The sequence below is a fragment of the Pelodiscus sinensis genome, chromosome 7, assembly GCF_049634645.1.
Source record: "Pelodiscus sinensis isolate JC-2024 chromosome 7, ASM4963464v1, whole genome shotgun sequence".
Lineage (NCBI taxonomy): Eukaryota > Metazoa > Chordata > Testudines > Trionychidae > Pelodiscus > Pelodiscus sinensis.
The window spans coordinates 57,191,808-57,213,449 of NC_134717.1; the positions used below are offsets into that span (position 1 = coordinate 57,191,808).

The 21,642-nt window shown below is 52.4% G+C and overlaps 1 long non-coding RNA gene across 1 annotated transcript; it reads left to right on the forward strand.

The window, feature by feature from the left end:
* The first annotated feature begins 2,904 nt into the window (after positions 1–2,904).
* On the forward strand, positions 2,905–21,485 carry LOC112547519 (uncharacterized). Its single transcript, XR_012905271.1, has 7 exons — positions 2,905–3,067; positions 4,809–4,896; positions 5,229–5,330; positions 14,205–14,339; positions 17,833–18,134; positions 18,454–18,557; positions 18,767–21,485. It is a non-coding gene; the product is annotated as an uncharacterized LOC112547519 (long non-coding RNA).
* Positions 21,486–21,642: the final 157 nt, after the last annotated feature.

Consider the following 21,642-nt stretch of genomic DNA (forward strand, 5'->3'; position numbering starts at 1 on the left):
GTTAATTGACCCACCCAAACTTGTAAATTTCTGCCCCCTGCTCACACCCTGCCCCTCCCCCCACTCCGATTTGCCCCCTAAACTCCTTTTTAATGATGATAAACAGCCAGCAGCAATCCCTGAAGCCATGTAAGGGCTGACTGAGGGAAACAGCTACAGCAGCTCTTGTGCTGGCTCCTCGCAGAACCCCTACTTTTGCTTCGCGGAACCCCAGGGTTCTGTGGAGTACCAATTGGGAAACACTGCTCTAATCTATATTGTAGCTATAAAGACAGTGAGAAGTTATTTGTGAAGCAGTTTCATATCAACATTCAAGGATTAGAGAGGAAAGGGAATAAAATCGGAGATGATTTTATGTTGGAATTTGATTAGTGAGAAAAGGGGCTGACGGCATGTTAGATGAGTTTTTGGACATTAGACTGAAGATGCTAAGCAGGAAGTATTTCAGATCAATAACTAAGAACTAAAGGAGAAGGGATTTAATCACGTATGGTAGTTGATCATAGGCAGTTTAACATCTAACGCACCCTCACATCCAGTATGTGGGGAAATGATTCGGGGCAGCTGTTTCCTACCAAAAGCAACAGTGGCAGGATTTAATGGGGTCAGCTCCCAAACCATCCATGTTTGTGAATTACAGACAACAAGGGAAAAGTTTGAGCGGAGTGGAATTTTGAATGCCTCTACGATTCAGAGGGAGAGCATGATTTGGGCCCTTAGCTCCTCCTACTGGTATGCATAGGTATTCAAAATTCCACTTGGCGTAGTCAGAAGGATATGGGGAGGCGATTTTTTGATCCCAATGAGGATGTGTTAATGCCTAGACAAAGGGTGTCGCTATTGTTTTATCAGTGTAAGTGCACTCGCAATAAAGTTCAATTTATAGTAATATACTTAGGTCAGCACCGTCAGGATAAGTGGAAGGAGTATTGTACCAGTAATCCAGACTATAATTGGGATAATACCAAAGTAGCTCATACTCAATTGGAGAAAATTTTAGAAGGAAACCCTAAAATAAAACAGATTATTTCTAACACTTTAGATAGATTTGGGTTCTATTTTCATATTATCCCCGTCTCTGATTATTCCAGTAAATAAGACCGGCATCACGGCAGGTCTGTTGACTCCGAGTTTGTCCGATCCTACTAATCCTTGGCGAAAACAGCTAATTTTTTTTGTTTAAAAATTACTAATATAGAATCCGGAGAATATACCGAAAGGCATTTTATTTTAAGTGATAACTGGGTTTCACCACCGCCCAGATACGGTAACCAACCCTGCCCAATAAACAAAGGAGAGTGTTGGAGAGGCGTTCTGTGCAGGCTCCCTGTAAAACATTGGCTAGCATGAAACATCCAGCACATAAAATGAGGGAGAAGAGACCAGGTTGATTTGTCAGGATACAGTTACTTAAAAACCTATTCTATAAAATTCACAGGAGACAATATTGTCAATAACATTTACAAGGAAGTCATTTAAATGTATTTAGCAATCCTCTGCTTCCTCGCTTGTTGGGTAATAGTGATTAGGATTTGCCTTCAATGGATCTCGGGTTCTCGATAAATGATCAGTGGATATTGCTTTTGACAATATTTTATTTACTATTTTTAAGTCTCATAGAATTCGCCACTATAGCAGTTAGGTATACCTGTCACCAAGTCCCAGAGGACAAGAAAAACTAATTAAACATGATGGTGACAAACCTGTCACCTGTCATCCTTTTGGTCTACCAGGTAAAGTTCAAAAAATAACTCTATTTCTTCACGAATTGGCTACCGCCAGGAGTCAAACCAAAAAGGAAAGCATACAGGTATAAATTACTGAATCTGTTAATAGTTCAGTGCCCCCATTAGACTCGGGACCTATATTAGGACCCAAATTCAAGATTTTCTGTCTCCTGAAGAAAAGAGACAAATAGCTTATTCTTGTTGAATTGAAACTGAAATGATTTAATCATGGCAGAAGGAGGAAAAAAGCTTATCCTCCATCTCAGTGCCATTTCAGGGGAATACCACAAGCTGGCAGTAATTATGATGATCTACTAGACTGGGACTCAGCAGACCTGGGTCTATCACTTTCCAGCAGGGTGACTTTGGGCAAGGTGCCACCGTTTTCCATGCCTCAGTTTCCCCATAATGAACCTGCCCTCCTTTGGAAAGTCAGTTGAGCGCTGCGGATGAGGCAAGCTCAAGGCAATTGCCAATGTATCATTTAACTACTGATAAAGTGGAGGAAAGAAAAAACTACCAGGGAGTAGGTCCTACCCATGTGAAGAGTTTTTAGCAGGGGCTGATTCCAGCACAAGACGTACATTACACTCTAGCAAGAGAAGGGCCCTTTATAGCAGTGCCCATGTGTGCATGCCAGGGCTTAGACCAGTATCGTTAACAATCCCCCCTCGTTACACTGGTCTGATGTCTCTGGTGTTGGCTTGGTGCTTGGCCTGCAACTCAAGGTGAGTTCCAGGCTGTCAGACGGGGGCTGCATCTCTCCCAGAGCCTTCTGGCCACTCTCTGGCCACCCCTGACTCCCCAGGGTAGCCAATGCCAAGGGGGGGAGGGGCAACTTTCCCTGTGAATCCAGAGTGGGCCCCTCTGGCCTTACACTCTGCTAAGGACTGACAAGCTGGGTGGGTCCGAGGGAGCAGCCCCATGGGTATTACTGCCTGGCCTGCTCAGCCCCACACCCAGCTGACATTCAGTGGGGCTCCAAGGGAACCCCTCAAATATCCACAGAGGCTGGCCAGGGTCAGGACAGTGGCCTTATGTGGGAGGGGTGGAGGTGGCAGTGACATCACAAAGGCCTGTGGCAGAATTTCAGCTGACTGGGGACAGGGATGACCTCACAAAGACCCTGACAACAGCCAATCAGGACAGAGATGCAAGGCCGGGGCAAGCTCAGAGATTCCTGCGGCTTGGCAGCAACGCGGCCCCTTCCCAGGTCTCTGCAGGGGTCAGATGGACAATTGGGACCTAGGGGCGGGGGCAGGAGGAGCCTCGTCAGCTTTTTTCTCCTTCCCTGCGGCCGATCGTGTTGGGCCCAGTAAGATGGTCGGCGCCTCAGAGAGGTTTGTCCCCTCCCCTCCCTCTGTCTCGCCTTCTCCTGTGTCTTCCCCCTTCCCATTTCCCTGCCCCACCAAGCATGGTGGGTAGGTGGGTGTTGGGTGGTGGGTGGGTGGGTTTGGGCTGTGGGCGGCCTCACACAGAGCTGGGGCTCACAGAGCGCTGGGAGCCGGAGGTGACCTGGCCTGTGCTTTTAGGAGTGTACTGAGACCTACCCCACCTGCCTCCCAGCTCCCAGAGTCTCACTGCGGATTGGCCGAGCAGGTGGTTACTGACGGGGGAGACTCGTGGCCTTTTGTTCTCTTTAAAGCTGTTCTCAGGGAGTCGTTGTTAGCGGTTCCCAGCCATGCTGGAAGGGCCTAACAAGGGGGGGCTCTGCAGGGGTCTTTTTTTGGATCGGTTCTGTTCAGTCTTCATCAGTGATGTAGACGATGGCGTAGACGATGGCATAGAGAGGACACTTCTTAAGTTTCCAGATGATACCAAGCTGGGAGGGGTGGAAAGTGCTTTGGAGGAGAGGGTCATAATTCAAAAGGATCTGGACAAATTGGAGAAATGGCCTGAGGTACATAGGATGAAGTTGAATAAGGACAAATGCAAAGTGCTCCACTTAGGAAGGAACAATCCGTTTCACATACACAGAACAGGAAACAACTGTCTAGGAAGAAGTTCTGCAGAAATGGATTGAGGGGTCAGAGTGGATCACAAGTTAAATAGGAGTCAACAGTGTGATGCTGCTGCAAAAAAAGCAAACATGATTCTGGGATGCATTAACAGGTGTGTTGTAAGCAAGACACAAATTCATTCTTCTGCTCTACTCTGCACTGATTAGGCCTCAGTTGCAGTATTGTGTCCAGTTCTGGGCACCACATTTCAAGAAAGATGTGGAGAAATTGGAGAAGGTCTAGACTAGAGCAACAAGAATGATGAAAGGTTTAGAGAGCATGAGCTATGAGGGAAGACTGCAGGAACTGGGCTTGTTTACTTTGGAAAGGAGAAGACTGAGAGGGGACACGATAGTGGTTTTCAAGTATCTAAAAGGGTGTTACAAGGAAGAGGGAAAAATGGTTCTCCATGGCCTCTAATGATAGGACAAGAAGTAATGGGCTTAAACTGCAGCAAGGGAAGTTTAGATTGGACAGAGTGGTTAAACTCTGGAGTAAATTGCGTAGGGAGTTTGTGGAGTCTCCATCCCTGGAGATATTTAAGAGCAGGTTGAACAGGCACCTGTCAAGGATGGTTTAAATGGTGCTTGGTCCTGCCGTGAGGGCAGAGGGCTGGACTTGATGGTCTCTCTAAGTCCTTTCTAGTTCTACTGTTCTGTGATTCACAGACCAAACCGATCAGTCCCAGAGCAGCAGGGATTGGGGGCGGGTTGAGCTGCTTCTTTGCAGTTCCTGCTTCTCGGCACAGTTCCTGAGTCTCTCCAAGGGGCCAGGGCTATTCACACACTTGATGACGGGTGCCCATGAGCGGTGATTGGGCTGCAGCTGGTTTCAGAGCTCTGGGCTCTGACTGTCCATGTGTCCTAAGGGGCTGGCTGGGGGCAGGACACCAGCCATGGGAAGGGAGCCCCCCAAATAGGGGGCGCTGGAATTGCTCTGAGCCCGACCCCTCGGGGGTGACCTGGGCCTGCCTTTGGGATGTCCCCTGTGACCTCTTGGCCAGCTGCTTCTCCCAGTCTCGCTACAGGAAGGAGGTTTCCCAGTTTCCTGGCAGTGACACCCCCCCCCCCTTCTTTTGCAGGCTCTGGACAGGTCTGGTCTGGCCTCTGGCCAGCCCTGCAGAGGAACCTGCGGGCAGAACCCCAGACAGGTGCCAGAACAGCTGGGAGGTGAGCATGGGTGGGGGAGAGGAAGCAGTTTGACCTTAAGGAGCAGCAGAGCCCAGTTGTAACTACCTCACCCCCACCCCACATTGGAGGTGAGTGACCTCTAAGCCAGCCCCCTGACCTCATCATGGGCAGGCGGCTCCGACATGCTGCAGGGCTGGCAGCTGCAGGGCTGCAGGCTGGGAGTGACCCCTGGGGAGGGCCAGGCCTGAGCCAGACTTGGGCCCAGTTCATCTTCTCCTGGCTCAGGGGAGACCCTGGGACGTTAAGGGCCCATGCTCCAGGAGCTGGGAGCAGGACACTGATGGGGCCCTGTCTCCTCCCTTCCATTCCAGCTCAGCACAGCCCCCACTAAGGAGCTTGGGACCCAGCTGAGGACACTGTCCAGCTGGCCAGGGAGGGGCCTGACCCCTCTGCCCACTGCTGCTGCACTAGAGGTAAGGGACCCCGCTGGGCAATGGGGGTGAGGGTGTGTGGGGGGTGTTTCTGGGATACCACAGTATACACAAGGCCTGAGAGGGGACAGGGGAGCAGTTTTCAAGTACCTAAAATTGGGTTATAGGGAGGAGGAGACAAACTGTTCTCCTTGGCCTCCAAGAAGAGGACAAGCAGCAATGGGCTTAACAGTGCTTGGTCCTCAGTCACCCCCCTACCCTTTCTGGCTGTGTGGGAGCCCCCCGAAGAGGCTGGGTTGGAATCGCTCTGAGACTGATCCCTTTGGGGGTGACCTGGGCCAGCCCTTGGGGCGTCCCTGAGACGTCTCTCCCGCCCCCTCACCCAATCTCGCTGTTGATTGGCTGAGCAGGGGGCCACAGACAGGGAGGAGGTTTCTCAGATTGCCGGGTGTGACCCCCCGCCCTTCCTTTGCAGGCTCTGCACAAGCGGGGTCGGGCCTCCAGCTGGCCCTGCAAGGGGACCTGCGGGCAGAGCCCCACACAGGCCAGGAGAGCTGGTGGGTGAGCATGGGCTGGGCAGGGGGGCAGTTTTCCCTTAGTGCTGGGCGAGGGGGAAGGGGAGACTGGGGACCCTGGGGCAGGGCTGTGTTGGGACTTTCCTCCATCAGGGACAGGGGAAGGAGATGGAAGTTGAAGTCAGGGCCTGGCTGGCTTTGGGATAGGGACCCTCAAATCCCACACACCTGGGGGGAGGGGAAGGGGCAGCTCATTGACACAGCCTGGGCACTGGTCTATTGACCCTGCCCCACCTCTCTCCCCTGCAGCGCGTCAACTCCTGTATCGCACCCAGTGTCCTAGGGAAGAGCCAAGGCCCCAGGGAGCAGCAGAGCCCAGTTGTAACTCCCCCCGTCCCTGCATTGGAGGTGTGACCTCTGAGCCGGCCCCCTGACTCTGGGATGGGCAGGTGGCTCCCACAGGGCCAGCAGTGGCAGGGCTGGGGGCTGGCAGCGACCCCTGGGGAGGGCAGAGTCAGAGCTGGGGCTGAGCAGAGTTGCCAGTTGTCTGGTTTGGAACCAGATAGGCCAGTATTTGAGGTTTCTGTGTGGGACAGAAATGGAGACAATAGAAATGAGACAATGGGATTTCCCGAGGACAATGGAATGTTGGTTGTGATGGAAGGTCAAGTGTGTCGGGTATTTTTGTTGAAACCATCTGGCAACCCCAGGCCTGAGCCAGACTTGGGCCCAGTTCATCTTCTTCTGGCTCAGGAGAGACCCTGGAACGTTAAGGGCCCATGTTGCAGCCAGTTTCCTGCCCTGACCTGGGCCCTTGTCCCCCTGGAGCATCTGGGGGTACAAATTCCCATCGAGGGCCCTGCCCACCCCCCTTTGCTCCAGGAGCTGGGAGTCTCGTAAGCTCCAGGAGCTGGGAGTCTCGTAAGCTCCTCTCCCCAGTGGCTCCAGCAGAGGGACATGGGGAGGGAGGCAGCTGGCCCAGGGGGGTTGGGAGCTGGCAGCAGGACACTGATGAGGCCCGTCTCCTCCCTTCCATCCCAGCTCAGCACAGCCCCCACTAGGGAGCTTGGGGCCCAGCTGGGACTGTCCCTCGGGCCCAGCCGAGGACACCGGCCGGCCAGGGAGGGGTCTGGCCCCTCTGCCCGCTGCTTCTGTGCCAGAGGTAAGGGACCCCGCTGGGCACCGGGCCCCCGAGCACTGACACTGAGATGCCAGGCCAGGAGCCTTACTGAAATGTCGCCCCCCAAGACTGCCCCCCTCTCAGGGAATGGGAGCCCTGTCGCTACGCACCAGAGCCTCTGGGACCGGCCCCACGGGAGGGTGAGTCTGTCTCTCTCCCCTCCCCTCCCCTGTGCTCCATGTAGGACCAGCCCCTTCCCAGGCACCAAGGCGCCGGCTCTTTGTGGGGCCAGTGAGGCATCCCACTGGGAACCCAGCCCCAGCCAGGGCCATGGGGCAGCCAGACAAAGCTGAGGGAAACAGCTGGCGTGGGGAGGAGAGAGAGGGGCAGGAGTTGGGTGGGAGTAGGGCATCAGTAACTCCTATGCTGATAGCCCGGGAGCGGTCTGGCCCTGGGGGCACTAGAGCGGCACTGCGCCCATCCTACTGCCCCCCTGGTTCCCAGACACTGAGTCTGACAGGCCCTTGCTCTCTTGGGACAGGAGGAGCCCGGCCACAGGGATGCGCCAGCTCCCCCCGTATGACCCTGGCCCCAGGTGCCCACAACTCAGCAGGGGCTGCCCCAGGCAGCTGGGGAGGGAGCCGCCGGCGGGATCACACCAGGTCTGGAGCCGCTGCCACTGCCGGGCCCTAGAGGGGGGGGGGGCTGCCCCCCACGGGGGATGGAACCACCCACCCATCCCCTGTCCCTGGACAGGGACCTGCACAACCTCGTGAGTCAAGACCAGCTTGCAGACTATAGCCATTAGGCTGCACAGCCCTGACTAAAGGGGCAAAAAACTGTCACTGGCTTTTGGGATGCACTGTCCTGAGAGAAGGGGCAAAGGGCTAACTCTGGCCATTGGGCCACACAGCCCTTAGAAAAGGGGCTAGGTACTGACGCTGGCCATTGGGCCACACTGCCATTACCCCCCACTTCCGGCCGCTAAACCCCAACCTCCACCATAACCTGCCTACCCTCTAACCCCCATACATCAGCCATTAGCCTTCCTGGCCACTACCCCCGTCAACCTCAATCATTAATTGTCCCAGTCACTAACCGCCCCCCCTGCCAATAACCCCCCTGGCTACTAATGTCCCCCACCTCAGCCATTGACCCTCCTGGCCTGCAACATCCCTCCCCACACAAACCTAAGTCACTAACCACTGCTAACTGCCCGCCTCAGCTATTAGCTCCCGCACTGCTAATTTCCCCAACTCAGTCATGAGCCCCCCCAGCCACTCACCCCCCCCCATCTCAATGACTAACCTTCCTGGCCTGTAAACCCCCCCCCCCCCACCTCAGCCACTAATCCCCCTACCTCGGGCATTAACCCTCCTAGCCACTAACCCCACTCAGGTATTAACAGCCCCAGCCATTAACCCCACTCCCCTCAGCCATTAAATGCCCCGGCCACTAACCACTAACCCCCCCCCCCCCCACCTGTAACCCCTTTCACCTTGGCCACTAACCGCACAGGCCGCTACTGCCCACTTCAGCCACTAGCTCCCCCTCTGCTAACCCCCCCAACTCAGTTGTCAATTCCTCCTCCCCCCACCACTAACCTTCCTGGCCTCTATCACCAGCACCTCAGCCAATAACCTACCTGCCCAGCAGCTAACGCCCCTGTCCTGTCTGTCCCCCAACACAGCCATTAACCCCCCAACCACTAACCCCACCCAGCCATTAATTGACCCAACCACTAACCCCCTCACCTCAGCCATAAACCCTCCTAGCATGCATCCCCCTTTCTCAGCCATTAACTCCCATGCCACAAACCCCACCGGCCATTAACCGCCCCAGCCACTGACCCCCTCATCTCAGCCACTAACCACTCCCCCCACTAACCCCTCTCACCTCTAATCCCCCATCTGAGCCGCTAACCCCTCTGGCCTGTAACCCCCTCAGTTCAGCCATTATTCCCTCCACCCAGCAACTGACCCCCATGGTGTGTAACTCCCCCCAGATATTAACCCACACTGGCCACTAACCCCACCCAGCCATTAATTGCCACAGCTACTAACCCCCTCACTTCAGCCATTTACCTCTCCTGGCAATAAATCCCCACCTCAGCCATTAATCCTTCTAGCCTGTAACCCCCTTCCTCAGACTTTAACCCCCCAGCCACTAACCCCTCCACCTCAGCCATGAGTCCCCCTGGCCACTCTCCCCCACCTCAGCCACCAACCCCTGTACCTCAGCCATTGACCCTCCTGGCTACTAAACCACCAATCAGCCATTAACTCCTCTGACCGCTAGCTCTCCCTGTCCGCCAATAAATGCCCCAGACACTAACCCCCCCGCACCTCAGCCATTAACCTTCTTGGCCTGTAACATGCCTCCCCACACAAACCTCAGCCACTAACCGCCCAGGCTGCTAATTGCCCACCTCAGTGATTAGCTCCCCCACTGCTAACCCCCCCAACTCCATTATCACCCTCCCAGCACTCAAATCCCCCACCTCAACAACTAACCTTCCTGGCATGTAACCCTCCCACCTCAGCCAGTAACCTCACCCCTACCCACCTGACAGCTAACGACCCTGTCCTGTCACCCCCAACTCAGCCATTCGTACCCTGGCCACTAACCCCACCCAGCCATTCATTGCCCCCCCCCCCACTCTCCTCAGCCATTAACTCCCCTGGCCATGAACCCCACCCAGCCATGGGGGTCAGCAGAGTATCCCTCTGCTCCTCTGCAGAAGCAGCTGCTCCTCGTCCCTCCTCAGCATGTGCAGCTTGTTAAATCCAGCTGCAATTGTCTCCTGCCTCGCCTGTACTTCCCTCTGGAGAAGGAAAAGCTGAGAGCAAACAGGCACCCGAGAAGTAGAGGAGATCCGATCTGTGGGAGGAGTGGGAGGATAGTTACTTCCTTGGGAAATGCACCAGAAAGTTCCTGCCAGGGACCGGTCAGTTGCTGCCCCAGAAACAAGGAGTCCAGACTCCTGGTTCTCTGAACCCTAGAGGGTTTGTTTTAGCTCGGAGTTCACAGAGAGCTCCATAGTGGAGAAACTGAGGGCACAGAGGTGATGTGCAGGGGGCTGCATAGGGTGTCTGGGGGGGATTTGGGTGTCCAGGGCCAGGCGCATACCCACTCATGGGAGCCATCACAGCAGAATGCGGGTGATGCTTGTTCTTTGACAACCTGCTCCCACTGGTGAGAATTTGTCCCAGGGGAGAGGCTGGAGGTGAGTCTCCACCACCAGAGCAGGGCCAGGAAGCAGCTGTGCTGAGACCGCCCCCCTGCCGGAGACACGGCCTGATCTTGCCGGCACCAGGCCTTTGTCACGGGACAAGTGTCCAGAGCAGATTTGCAGCCTCGTCCGGGAGCTTCGCACCTTCAAACCTCTGGGGCCCTGCCGGGGGAAGAGCTCAGCCAGAGAAACCCAGACACCCACCTGCAACTCCATGGTCTTCGTCTTCTCTTCAGACGTCAGTGCCAGGCCCTTCGCCAGCGCCTTCCTCAGCAGGACCAGGGCTCCTGGAGTTTCTCCTGCTGGGCAGCGGGTGACACACAGCCATCACCTGCCTGTCGGGCGGGGGCGAGCGCCATGCCCAGCAGCCTCCGGCATGAACACAGCGACCCACCGCTCGGCCTGGCCACCCCACAGGCACCGTGGGAGCAGAGATCCCGGCTCCGCGCAGGGCCCTGCCTCCCGCAGCCACTCGGGGAAACGGCCGGGAGGCCCCTGAATGGTCCCTCCAGCCAGTGAGAGCAAGGAGTCAGGGCAGGAATGTGGCTGCTCCACACCCCAGGCCCAGGACAGCTCCCCTCCCTGCAGGCCCAGCCCTGCCTCTTCCCACCCCTGCTCTGCCCTCACTGCACCCTTTCCCCTAAGCCCTGCCCAGCTCCGCCCTGCCCCTCCCATCCCATCCATCTGCCCGGCAGCGTTATTCCGGAATAACGGACGTTACTCTGAGATCACACGGCCTGCATCTACACACAAGCCAATATTACAACAGAATGGCGAAATCCTGTCGAGCTGGAGGGCAGCTACTCCGGCTCCTGGAACCCTCCTCGCACGAGGCGTAAGGGAAGTCGGGGCAGAGGGCTCCATCTCCAAATAAGTACGGTGCAGACGCTCCCAAATTTGAAATCAGCTATTTCGACTGCAGCTATGCAATTAGCATAGCTACAGTTGTGCAGCTTTTTTCCAGGTTAGCCCTGCTGTGTAGACGTGCCCTAACCGCATAGGGACCAGCCCGGGGCGAAGGCGTTTGGACTCTTGGAAATTCCGTCCATGGAAGTCACCGAAAGGACACAGCAGGGCCCGTCCCAGGGGACGGTGGGTGTTTGGAACAGGCTGGTGTTGCTGACTAGCTCCAAGGGGCTCCCCGTGTGGGACAAGAACACATTCCTGGGCTCTCTGGGACTGGCTCCTTTTTACTGGGGTTAACAATGCAGACCACCATTCCTCCCCCCCAGCACTTGCCTGTGGCGGGGAGACAGCACGAGCAGGAGTGGGGCTGGGCTGTGTCTTTCCCTCTCTGTGCTCACATGGGAAACGGAATGGTTAATGATTGCTATTTAAATATTCATCCCTGGGCCCTGTAGGGTTGCCAGGTGTCTGGTTTTTTAATCTTCTGTCCAGTGAAAAAACAAATCAATTTTTTTCCCCAAAATGTTCAGTATTTTTTGTGAAACGATCTGGCAACCCTAGGGCCCTGAGCTCACTCTCGCTGAAGGACTGGGGCAGCTCCCTGCGCCCCTCCCCGTGGGCCACCACTTTCAGGTTTTCCTCATGACCAGGGTGGCTGGAGGTGCAGGCAAACACTATGGCTGTCTCTACATTGGCATGATTTTGCACAATCACATGCTGCCTGTCTACACTGGCGGGGAGTTCTTGCGCAAGGACACTGACGTTCTAATGTGTGAAATCAGTGCTTCTTGCGCAAGAACTATGATGCTCCTTCTCAGGAAAAAGCCCTCTTGCGCAACTGTTCTTGAGACCAGCGTAGACAGGCAACATGAATTTCTTGCGCAAGAAAGCCTGATGGCTAAAATGGCCATTGGCGCTTTCTTGCACAAGAGAGCATCTACACTGGCACGGATGCTTTTGCGCAAAAGCATATGCTAGTGTAGATGCTCTCTTGCGCAAATACTTTAATGCAAAAACTCTTGCATTAAAAGTATTTGCACAAAATCTTGCCAGTGTAGACGTAGCCTTTGTAGCAAATTATTAGAGTTAAAGGGGATGAAATTCAATCAGGAGTAATGTAAAATGCTTCACTTAGGAAGGAACAGTCAGTTTTACACATGGAAACTATGATAGAGGTGTTTTTTTTAAAATATAAAACTGTTATTGTTATAAGACATATATATACTGGAACATTTTATTTTTCATTTCAACTTTTTTGGAACAGCAAACATCTGCACATACTTCTAGATAGTTAAAGTCTCAAGGGATAATCATCTGATGAAGTGGGTCTTTGCCCACGAAAGCTTATGCTCCAATACATCTGTTAGTCTATATGGTGTAACAGGACTCCTTGTCGCTTTTGCAGATCCAGACTAACACGGCTACCCCTCTGATACTTGAGGGATAATCATGTTGGTCCTTCTACATAGTTATTCATAGTTTTTCCAGTATTGAAGTATAGGGCAACATTACACATCTCTAGTTCTCATTTATATAATCAGAAGTCTTATTTGCAGAAAACTTTTCAGAGTCCCTGTGAAATGTACCTTTTAGCTACATAAAATGGGACTATGCACATTTCTTGCATCTGCACTGTTTATTCTCATCACTCAGGTTCTCTTCAGTTCTCTGGAGTGCAGGGCACATATGCTCACAAAAGTCACACTTCTCCTTGATAATACATGAGAAAATTAAATTAAAAAGTCACAATTATACAAATTTTCACAAAATGGTAAACATTACAAAATAATATTTCTTCATCAGATAATCCCCACTGAAGATGACTATGCACATGAGAAGAAATACTTGCTAATGTAAATTTTCTAACAGTCAGAGTGTTTAAGCATTAGAATAAATTGCTTAGGGAGATTGTGGAATCTCCATCACTGGAGATATTTGAGAGCAGGTTAGATATAGATCTGTAAGGGATAAGTTAGATGGTGCTTGGGTCTGCCGTGAATGCAGGAGACTGAACTTGATGGCCTCTCAAGGTCCCTTCCAGTTCTAGTATTCTATGAGTCTATGAAATGTATTACATGAAACATGATCCTTAAACAGGTTATTACATTGGCACAATAGGCAACTGGTTACATTTTTGGCTACCAACTTTGTGCTTGTACTGCTTGTGTTTTTCTCAGTAGACTCCATTCTGAATACAGAATTGGTATCTGCATCTAAGTCCACAAAAATGAACTGCATATATCTGCATCCGCGGCTGTGGATACTCCCGGATCCAAATCGGATGTTTGTGGATTTGCAGGGCTCAATTTCTCACACCAGTTTGTATTTCTTAACATCCTTCCAGCTGTTTTTTTTTTAACTACTAGTCACAGAATTGCAATATAAACAATAGTCCTCTGCTCTCTCTGAAACAAAGCAATGAAAGGTGGACAAAGCACGGTTACAATGTAAACTTTAAATAGAATCTTGATTTATTCAGTAGCATCAATTCCATTACAAATTAACTCTTTTGCAAACTTTTCTTTGAGAGTGGGGCTCATGGGTCAAATTATATTTGGAGACCCAGCCTATGTTTCTACCCATTTTGGTTTAATGATGGTGATTATAATAGTATCCAAAGAGATTTCCCTGCTGTATCTATAGCACCCTTCACTCCCACCACATTTTAAATAGTATTTCCAAACATTATTCATGCAGAACCACCATTAGAGAACTAATACTGGTATTATATGCTAGGATCCCACTAAGAATGTGACTCTGTTACTGTTACCTGACTTTCATTAATAAAATTGCTATTTTTCTTCTGACTGTAGTTAGCGCCATTCATGTGGTCTGTATTCTGCTGATGTCTTCAAACTGTAGATATGTTTCTGCAAACTAATTACAGTTAAGGGCCACATCAGTGAGCATTGAGGGTTTTTAGAGGAGTTTTTTGCTTCTCATTTGTGTGGTCCCCAACTGATATTTATGTGGGTCAGTGACTCCTGACCCAAAAAGGGTTCCACACCCCTACCATAAATAAAGAAAACATTGAAACCTTTTGTGTTGGACATATTTTACTTTATTTAAAATGAAGTTTGATAAACTAACATTAGACAGTTAAAACGCTTAATCTGTTTCATAATTTAATCCGTTCTCACTAGTTGCACCTGGTTCAGATAATAAGGTCACCGTACCCAGCCTGCCCTGGCCTCTCCTCTCCCCTCGGCACACAGATCTGTGAATGAATTAAATCTCAATACGCCACTTCTGAAGGTTGCAGACCTCTGCACTAAAAGGTAAGATCTGGATTTAATTTATTAATTAAGCTGCTGTAAGTAGGACTGTTAGTGACATTAAAAAGTATCACTGGCAATTGGACCCATACATAGCGGTGAATAATAGAAATCTCAGCACTCCACTCTGAAAGGTTGCTGACCACTGCCCTAGTGCACTGTCCGGGAGACAGACACGTGCAAGCCCTTTCAACCGCTTATTTAAAGCGCTCGCGCTTGCTGGGCAGCTGAATTGCCTGGCAGCCACCTGGCAGGTTCCAGCCCTTTGAAAAGAAGCAGCTGAAAGGGCTCACAGCCCCACTGGCCTGTTGCCTGGGAGCTGCCTGGGAGGCATGAGCCCTTTCAACTGCTTCTGTTCACAGGGCTTGTTCCTGTTGGGTGGCTGCCAGGCAACAGATTAGCAGAGGGGCCAGGAGCTGCCAGCCATATTATGTGAATTCTAAGCCTCCAACTCTGGGAGGAGGATCGCCCCCAGCACCCTCCCATCGGCTTCAGGTCCTTTCCATTGCCCAAAAGTCAGGGGGCAGGGACTCCAGGCCAAGCAAAGCCGCTTTTCCGGAATAAGCTGCGAGCTGTCTACACTGGCCCTTGAATTTCCGGAAAAGCAACGACACTCTACTGTACAAAATCAGCCGCTATTCCAGAAAAACTATTCTGCTCCTGCTCGAGCATAAGTCCTTATTCCGGAACACTGTTCCAGAAAAGGGCCAGTGTAGACAGCCCAGTAGTCTTTTCCGGAAAAAAGCCCCGATCGCAAAAATGGCGATCGGGGCTCTTTTCCGGAAAAGCATGTCTACATTGGTCACAGATGCTTTTCCGGAAAAAGGGCTTTTCCGGAAAAGCAGCCTGCCAATGTAGACGCTCCTTTTCCGGAAAAACTGAAAACGGAATAGTATTCCATTTTAAGCAGTTCCGGAAATTCATGCCAGTGTAGGCACAGCCTTAGAGTTATTCCTCTCCCCCAGCCCCCGATATCTGTTTAGTGTGCCTAGATTTTTCATAAAAGGGGTTTTTGCCTTCCTTTGCAGCACTGAGCAAAAGGATTGCTTAGGGGCTTGGTGACCCTTCTTCCTGGGATTATAAGGATGGGGAGGGGCTTGGAAGGAATTCCTATCATAGATCATCGCTCTGTAGGAAAGAAGTCTGGGGAAGTAGCTTGAGTGTTTGTCACAACCCATTTGGGTGGGTCACCTGTGAGGAATGTACCGTCTCATAAATCTCTTTGTGTGGTCCAGCCACTAGAGGCTGACAACCCCACTGCTATGAATGGGGGTTATGCTGACCTTCCATCTCAAGATATTTTTGTTCCCTACCTCCCTACTGGAAAGTAAAAGGACTGGGGAAGTATTCAGAAGCATTCTCCTGATCAGGGAAACAGTCTGATGTCTGTGCCATGTTTATTCTCTCTGAGTTGTGTTTTTAGAGGAGACTGTATGATGGACAGTGAAAGAAGTGAAATGCCCACTTGTCTGCCACTGGGCAGACTTGAACCTGGCCCTCTGGAGCTTAGTGTGGGAACCTCTACAGCTTGAGCTAAAAGCAAGCTGGCTCTTAGCTTAGGCTGTAGAGCCCACTCACTTTTATCTCTTGCTGTAAGCGGTCTAAGTGCCACTGCATGGGACAACGAACCACACGAGTTGTGTGGGTCACATTAGGGCATAGATGTGGGCTTAGGGTGGTGGAGATTCAGGGTCTGGTTGGGACATAGGGTACAAGAACAAGGCGCAGATGGGCAGTCTGGGCATGACGTGGGGTGCAAGAGCGGGCTAAGGGGTGGAGGTGCAGGGTCTGGACAGGATGGGATAGAGGGCCAATTACCTGGGACATCTCCCATAGGTGTGCAAATACTGATACATTAGGGATGTAAACACCAGCTAAAATGTTAAGCATGTAACTGTTAAAATCTTACTAGTTACCCAATCATACACACTCCAGACTGTGCAGCTTTACACTGTAGAGAATCTGGCTACCTTGAAGCATGGCCGCCAGCTGCAAGTTGGAAGCCGGCTCCTCACTGAAGGCACCGGCTCCTAGCCGAAGGCTGTGCAGTGTGAGCTTTATATTATGGAGCACATAGTGCAGGATTCAGCCTATCAAGCTCATGGTCCCGTGTAATAGGGCAAGACATGCTGGTGCTGCAGCTATGCAGGATAAAGGGGGCAACAAGCCACAGAGCTCCTCCCCCCACATGGCTGGAGCACCAATGCAGTGTTGCCCTATTGCAGGGGAGGGGCGGGAATAGAGCATTCCAGCCTGCAGGCCCTCCAGTCAAATAGTGCCTTGGAAGGACCTCATCATACAATTAGGCAGCTTCAGTGTTTGGGATATCAAAGGACTTATTCCTAGAATTGGCCTGATCATTAGGCAGCTGGGTGCAGTTAGGTGAGGGGTCATTATCAGCTGGAGCAGGGATTTCCCATCATGCAATGCTTCCCTGATTTCAGTGCAGTTCCTCTGTTGAGCTTTCTGTTCTCCATTCTGTATACAATGCAGCAATGCGCATGTGGCTACTGGAGCTTTGGGGGGTGCAGGGGAAGAAGGGGGTCTTCCCCTATGTCTGCTGACTGGCTTTAGTGCAAGCAGAGACAGGGAAGGGCAGGGAGCAATTTTTCCATGAGTCTGCATGGCTGGACATGATGCCCTCTAGCATGCAGCCCTATAACAAAACCAACCGGAGCACAGCAGATGAGAGAATCACAGAAAGACTTGCTAAAATCAGTCCCTACTATTTGCTCCTGTGTTTGTTCCCATTGGCCATTACAAGACAAACCAATGGGAGAGGGACACACCTTGCGCAGAGTAAGGAGTCACCGAAACAACGTTTGCAAAGCGACAGTGGAAATGGGTCACAGCGCGGGGGGGGGGGGCAATCAGGGGCGCCCGTCCATACAGGAGAACTAGGCGGCCCAATATCGTGGAGAGGTTTGGAGATGGGGGCGCCGATTGCCAGCAGCTCGTCTCGGGCCGCCCCAGGGCAGTTCCCCCCGGCAACAGAGGAGCCCAGCGGAGACAAGGAGACGCCCCGCGGGTTTGACCCCCAGCAGCCGCCCACCACGCGGCGCCGCCCGCCCCTGGCCCAGCAGGAGAACGCGCCCCGCTCCCCCCGAAGGTCCCCTGGCCCTGCCGCAGCGGCGGGTCCCTCCGCCCGTTGGAAACTGCCGGCCGCCGCCTCACCCCCCGCCCAGGCCCTGCGCGTCCGCCGCGCCGCGTAGCCCCTTCGCCCGCGGCTGTACAGGTCCCGGAGCCGCTGGGCCACGCGCCGCGGGGGCGTCCCCCTGCTCGGGGACTTGACCTCATAGCACGTGCCCCCGCCGGACTTCTGGCGCACACAGACGCTCCCCAACTGCGCAGGCGCGAGAGCCACCTTTTCGCGCCAAAAGAGGGTGGGGCATTTAACGGGATTAACACCACCTGTTTCCCCCAACCCCGCCCTCGTGAGGCGATGGTATCGCCCAGCATATAAAAGGGCCGGTCTGGCGCGTGCTTCATCACACAGGAACAGATTCGCTGTCCTGGCACGTGCCGCTGGCTGCCTGGCAGAAAGTTGGTTATTGACTCGCGCGGCACGTTTCAAGCAGCCGGCTTCATGTTTCCGGTTGGTGAATAACCGGGCGGGGGATCAGAGCACCGAGCGGTCCCGCGGCTCCCAGCGAGGGCCCCGCCCCGCCCGCTCCCGGGTCTCCAGCTGCAGCGCGTGGGGCTGCCGGCGCGTGCGGCTCCCTCCTGGGCTGGCTTAACATGGCGGCGCGAAGAACGCGCGTTGGTCTCGCGCAGCATCTGGCCTTGCAGTGGCGAGCGGTGAGTGCGGCTTTTGGGGGCAGCGTGAGGGGGCGGGGCGCAGGGATCCCTCCTCCCCCGCTGGGTAGAGGGGGAAGAGACTGACTGGGTTGGTTTCCTGCAATTGGGGCTGGGGCAGTGTGGCCAAGAGGCAAGGCTGTGAGCCAGGCCCCCTGCTTGGAGCCGGTGCCCAGGGAGAATTGAGAGAACAACCCACAGCAGCTGGCCGGGGGAAAGAGGGAGTGGAGCGGTGTGAGGGTGCTTCTGGGGAGGGGCTGTGGTATGAGGTGGTTGGGCTAATTACCCTAATGAGCACTTACTTCACTGCTGTTGTTTGCAGGGTCTGTTGTTAAAGGCTACACTGGGAGTGCTTCATTGAAGATAGGCCTCTGGAGGATGACTGAAATGGAGGCAAGGCTTTGAGATGGGCCTCCCTCCTTCCAGGTAGTATCCAAAGAGAATTTAATAACCATCCAATAGGGGAGCCTGCCTGGCAAGAGTCAGAGTGGAGCTGTGGTAAATGTGGCTATTTTTGGGTGGATGGGGAAGAATGGAAGTTGTGATGTGAGGTGACTGGGCTAAGTAGCCAAATGTCTGAGCACTTTGTTCACTGGTGTTGGTTGCAGGGCCTGATAGAAGAGGGTTTCTTGCAGGTGAGACTTCAGGGCAAAGCCTTGAGCTGGGCCTTTCTCTTGGATCTGGCAGCGTTACACAAAATGCAGCCAGAAGCAGAACTCAGTGGGCAACATAGAGGAGTACCCTGGGAGATACCTAAGAGGATCTCAGATAAGTGTCTCTTTGGTTTGTGCTGTGAGGTGGTTGAGCTAGGTATCCAAATGTCCCTGCACTTCTCTCACCGGTGTGGATTTCAGGGCCTGATGTGAGAGGGTGTATTGGGAGTGTTTTGTTCCAGATGGATTCCCGGGAGACTGGATTGGAGGCAGGCTTTAAACCAGCCCCTCTGCTTGGAGCTTGCAGCCGGAGAACTGAGTGAGCAACTTAGAATAGTCTCCTGGAAAGTCTGATGCAGCTGCAGTAAGTGTGGCTTTTCGGGGCACTATGCTGCGAGGTGGCTATGCTAAGTATCCAAATGTCTGTCCCCTTCCTTCACCGGTGTTGGTTGGAGGGTCTGTTTGAAGATGGTGTATCGGTGGTAATTTCTTGCAGCTAGCACTTCAGGGGCAGCGAAGATCAGAGGCAGGGCTTGCAGCCAGAGACCTGAGTGAGCAGCCCACAGAGCACTTGGCTGAGGGAAAGTCCGACTGGAGCTCGGTAAGTTTGGGCTTTTTTGGGGTTGGGGAGAAGCAGGCTAAGTATCCCAATATCCATGCATGTCCTTAACTGGTGTTGGTTGGAGAGTCTTTCGGGAGAATCTGACTGGATTTGTTTCTTGCAGTGTTGGATTGGAGACAAGGCCCATGAGCTGGGCCTTTCTCTTGGAGCCGGCAGCTAGAGAGACTTGAGTGAGCAGCTGTGAAAGTAGAAAGAATTGTACTGTAAGAGAAAGATGAATTATGCTGTAATTGAATAAGCTGAAGGAATATTGTTTCTCTGAACAGGAAGAAGAAAAGTATGTTGTTGTTGTCTGTAGGGATGCAGATCAGATTTCCTATTAACTCAGGCCCACCTGGCTAGCAAAGGAACATTAGGTGTTAGGGAGAAAGCAAGTGAGATCACCAAGGAGATATGGACAGGAGATTGCTGTGTGCTTGACGTGGAAATGAAGATACTTGACTAGCCTCACTCACTAATCGTGTGAAGTTTTGCCCCCTCTTTTAATCCTGTTAATTTTGGCTTTCTTTTGAGTGTATAAATCAAGGGGTTTGAACTTTGTATGGCACTCACATTTTCTGGGTGCATTTAGCAGAGCGGCATTGCTAATAAACAGAGCGGTCTGACAAATCTGAGTCTTGTATGACTTTGACAATTTGGAGGTCCCACCGAGATGGCAACCGTCTTTGCTGAGGTTGTGTGATCCCTGACTGTCTTGCAGGATGACCGTGGCAGCCGGCACCTGGGCATTTGGCCCGAGCGGTCCTCTGCCAGAATGGAAAGGTGCACAACCACAGCGAAGTCTACGCCATGGAACCTGTTGGTTCCCGCTCGGTTCAGGTAGGGATCCCGGGATCTAACATCAGGACTCTGGTCAGGTCGTCACTTCTGTGTTTTGTCCGGACTGAGGACTGTCTTGTCTCTGTGACTATCCGTCTTCCCTGTGGTGTGAGTGAGTCTGGGAGCCATCCCTGTCCAGGGACTGGCTGACCCAAGGGGCTCCTGTCCCCGCGGTCTGCGTGACTGGAATCTGTACTATCGCAGCCGCACCGCATCTTGGATAAAATCCTTGGAGTGAACGCAAGGGCGATTGAGGCAGTAGCCTGTGGGCTTCTTTTGTGTGTTGCACTGGGCACCGCTCTGATGAACCCAGATTTCCTCCTTGTGTGATTGGTGTGTGAAGCCCTCCTGTATGGGTAACCAGACGTCTAAGCGGGGGGCAGTTCCCTCAAGGGACCCCGGCTCAGCTTATATATTTTAGAAAGGGTCCGGACCCCTGCAAATTTCTGGAAAAATGATCTAGATTGACTCTGGGGGATCCCAAAACTCAGTGGCCACTGTTAGGATCTTGGAACAAAGACCAAGTGGACGTCTTAAAAGACAAACTTGGCCGTCCCAAAACTAAATTGGCTAGAGGAGAGGTAGATTGCTTCATGCAGTGGTGGGCCGAGGCAAATCTTAGATGGACTGAATCGAAGTTCGCCTCCCTTAAAAATTCTAATTATAAGTAAAAAGCTTTATTGGAAACCTCCTCTCCCACCACCAGACCAAGCGCTTCCCTTTACCCCGTCCTCCGAGAAGACTCAGACCTGTCCCACTTGGAGCTATAAAGCCTGGACCCACACGGAGCTCCACTCAATTGTAAAAGGTTTTCCAGAGCCCCAGGAAAACCCTACCAAATTTGCAGAGGAATTTTTGCTAGTGTGCAATGCCTATGAATCCTCTGAAGCAGACCTCCTGCAACTGCGTAAGCTACTTATAACCCCTAGCGAGCAAGAAAAAAAAATGGCTCCTGATAGCAAATTGGCCCACCACTGAGCGTCCTTCTAATTTGCCAGACACTGGTCCTGACGCTGCCTACTGGAACAAATGTAAGAATCAAGTTGCCTTTCACCATTGTATAACAAGGTCTGTAATTAACTTGGAAACAATGTAACAAGGGTTGTCTAAATTCTCTATCACTAGTAAATCAAGATTGGAAATTTTTCTAAAAGATGCTGTAAATCAAGCTAAGCCCCTGCATGAGGCCATTCCCCAAGTATGGACTCCAAAAAAAATCAACGGGACGGCCATACGTTGCTGTAAACGGCAACAGAGAGAACCCGGGCAGCTATCACACCCGACTGACGTTTTTTTTTTTTTGTTTTTTTTTTTTTTTTCCCCGCAACATTCTGGTATACAGCGACGGGGTGAAAATGGACAGAGTGGAGCTGTGGTAAGTGTGGCTTTTTTAATGTGGATGGGAGGGGGGGGGAAA